This window comes from Suncus etruscus, chromosome 5 (genome assembly GCF_024139225.1).
Source record: "Suncus etruscus isolate mSunEtr1 chromosome 5, mSunEtr1.pri.cur, whole genome shotgun sequence".
Lineage (NCBI taxonomy): Eukaryota > Metazoa > Chordata > Mammalia > Eulipotyphla > Soricidae > Suncus > Suncus etruscus.
The window spans coordinates 147,479,750-147,483,310 of record NC_064852.1 but is presented as its reverse complement, the minus strand read 5'-3'; the positions used below and the strand labels follow the sequence as shown (position 1 = coordinate 147,483,310).

General features: G+C 35.9%; 1 non-coding gene across 1 annotated transcript; it reads right to left on the bottom strand.

Moving 5' to 3' along the window:
- Positions 1–707: 707 nt before the first annotated feature.
- On the bottom strand, positions 708–868 carry LOC126010241 (U1 spliceosomal RNA). The gene has a single exon (XR_007496343.1). It is a non-coding gene; the product is annotated as a U1 spliceosomal RNA (small nuclear RNA).
- Positions 869–3,561: the final 2,693 nt, after the last annotated feature.

Here is a 3,561-nt window from a genome sequence, read left to right as displayed (position 1 = left end):
TACAGAGTTTAAATCAGTAAACCTTATTTTAAAATCTATTGCAAAATTCATGAAGATATTTCCTTGTTTTTCTCCCAAAGTTTACACATTTAGATATTCAATTGAAATTGTTGTACACTTATTGGGGAATTATTTTTCCCACTGAATGGGTTGAGCACTGGTTTAAAACCAATTATTCGTGGATGGTTGGATGGATTTGAAGACCCAATTATTTAATTGGTCAGTACATTTATTCATATGCCTATCCCATACTATTAGATTACTGTGACTTTGAAATAAGATTTTAAATTGGGAAATATGAGTCCTCCCACCCTCTTTTTTCGGTATTGCTTTGAATCCATGCCCCATGCAATTCCACACAAAGTTAAATATTTCTTCTTTGTTTTTGTTTGTTTGTTTTACTTTTGGGGCCACACCTGGTAGTACTCAGGGGTTACTTCTGGCTCTGCGCTCAGAAATCGCTCCTGGCAACTCCTGGGATGCTGGGGAATCGAATTAGGGTCTGTCCTGGCTGTGTGCAAGGCAAACAACCTACTGCTGTGCTATAGCTCCAACCTTCCCTCCAAAGTTAAGAATTTATTTTGCCCACTTCTGTAGAAAAGGCTGTTGTGATTTTGATAGAGATTGCACTGACGCTACAGATCACATAAGGGAGATTGAAATCTTAATTTTCCAATTCATGAATATAAGATACTTTTTCATTTATTTAGGTATTTAAATTTTTTTTTACCCACTACCACGAATTATGCAGTCGAGTTTCCCACATTTGGGGAAATCGCAGGGGTCAGGACATCCAGAGTGCAATGGATAAGCCTTGCCCTGGGAAAATCACCTTCGTGATCATGTATCTCCCCTGCCAGGTATATATATATATATATATATATATATATATATATATATATATATATATATATATATATATATTTAGGTATTTAATTTACTTGAAAATTGTTTTTGCAGTTTTTACTATACATCTTCCATTTTCTTTTCTAAGGTTATTCCTTGGTATTTTAATTCAAGGGCTATGTGGGGGGAAAGCTTTCTTGATTTCAATGGAGGATTATTTGTTGCATACATATATAAATACATATATACATATATGTATGTTTTGTTTTGCCATATCCAATAGCAATGCTCTGAGATTACTTATGATTTTGTTCTCTGGGATGTCTCTAGCTCAGGGGACAAAATTGATGTCAGGGATCAAATCCAGGTCCGTTACATACAAAGCAAGCAAATGTCTACTGTATTATCTCTCTGGCTTTCATTTCTTAATATTATCTTTTATGCTCTTTGTCTATTTTGTTCAGTTATTGGAAGCCATAGAAAGAGCTATGCAAATATTGTTTTATTTTACAATTTGCATGCCTTTTGTATTTTTCGCTAGTCAAATTGTTTTTAGCTATAACTTTTAGGACAAAGTTGCATTTTAGTGTTCAGGCATCTTTGTCCTATATGGATCTTAGGGAAATGCTTTCAGTCTTCCACCATTGAGTATGATGTTAACTTCTGTGGGTTTTTCTTATGTTCCCATTATCATCTCGATGAAACTGATTTTAAATAACAATGAAGATGCATTTTAACAAGCCAGTAAAATGTCATTGATTGAAATAATTCCGATAAGTGTTAGAAATTTGAGGATGCTAGACACTCCCGAATTTGATGTTTGAGAATTGGGAGCATAAAACAAACGTAAAGTATTTTAATCTATTTTTCAAAGAATGAAAAAAAGGTGTGGAAAAATCACAGAACGTTGGTCAATGGTTTTACAGAACAAGCAATAAAAGTTTGCAGAATTCTCAGCTCCATGCTGTTGGAAGGGAACCAGCTCACAGAATGCCTGCGGGCAGGAAGAAAATGCTGGAAACACAGCAAACAAGGAAGCTCTGAAGGGAATCAGGAAGCCGGAAGCGTGGTGACACACTTGTGCAGGAATTGCCTGGCCAGTGTGTTGCCACAGCTGCCACTGCTGTCATCACTTCTGTCGCTGCTTCTGTGAGGTTTCTGACCCTCAAAATTCCTTGATGGCTTGTTTCACTCTCTCACTGTTCAGAATCCCAGGAGGAGGCTTCTCCAGGGCTGAGCATGCGATTCCTGCTGTTTCTGCTTTTAGAGAGGCTCCTGTTCCTCTAAGGTTCCCTCTCCAGGGGAGAAGCCAGCAGCAGAAGGGAGCCTCTGGCCAAAGATGATCAATCGCAGAGAACGGGGAATCCACCAAAAGGAAATTAGGAGAAATGTACAGTGAATAATATATGAGGATTTCTGAAATAACTGGAAGGCTACATGCAATTCGAGCCAATGACCCAGAGACAAGGAAAATGAATAGACTAGACCTCCTTAAATACGTGTATGTACTTGTTTTCAGATTTGTAGTGTTTAAAAATAAAATTCTACTCATTAATCACACTTATTTTTAATTGATTTTAAAATTATACCTAGAAAGGAACTTTTGCCTTTAAGTATGAGAGTTATATACCCATTGCTCTTTTAAATTTGAATGAGAATAATTGATGAAAATCGCATTTCATCAAAATTCAAGGGAGAAATCTCCCCAGGACTGCATAGATTTCACTATTGGTAATGGGTAATTTTTTTTTTCCTTCCTTAAAATGCATTGGCTTCATCTACCTTTAGAAGTTTTACAGTTCAAAACTCTGGATGATCTCTCTCTCTCTCTCTCTCTCTCTCTCTCTCTCTCTCTCTCTCTCTCTTTCCCCCCCCTCTCTCACTAGTCAGACATTTGTAGTCAAATAAATTGTCAGGAAAATTGCTGTAACTGGGAATTTTGCTGTAGTGAAAATGTGGCTACTGCTTCCTCAGAGAAGTTCACCCTTTAAGATTATATTTAAAAATAATATATGAAGAATAAAATTTTCATACCACAATTTTTTAATCAACCAAGGTATTGGGGAAATTTAATCATATGTAGTTTGCACATGAGAGTTTGTATTCAATATTACTGAGAGAAGCAGAGACAGAAACAAAGAGAAAGACTAACTCCAACCTTTCAAGTCCAATATAGACATTCATACTCCAAGAAAAATTCTTGTAAGGGAAAAATTGAAATGTGTTTTCTTACTACTAGTATTTATCTAACCCTGTCACTGTCAGTTGTCTACAACATAAATTCTAGGGGACTCACATTCTAGAGGTATATTTTAGATTCTAGTATATTTATTTGTTTCATTATTTCATTCATTCTAACATATAGATTTTTATGAAGACATTTTGCCTTGAGAAGTTTTGATGCTGGATAATGAGGAGCCATAGTGAATTCAATTAAGATATAATGGTATTAGGGCTGGCATTTTAGTTTAGCAGGTACACATGGCTTCAGGTGGCAGCTTCAAGTTTGATCCCAAATCTTTCAAATCTTCCAGGAGGGATCCCTGAGCACAGTGGAAGGACTAAACTCTAACAACTGCTGAGTGTGGACCCAAAACAAAGATAATTATTGAAAAAACATATGCCACTCACAAGATAATTCATATCAAATAGTATATAGACTCTGCTAGAAACTCTAGAATGCTTTGTGATTTTAGAAGAAAGTAACAAATTCTG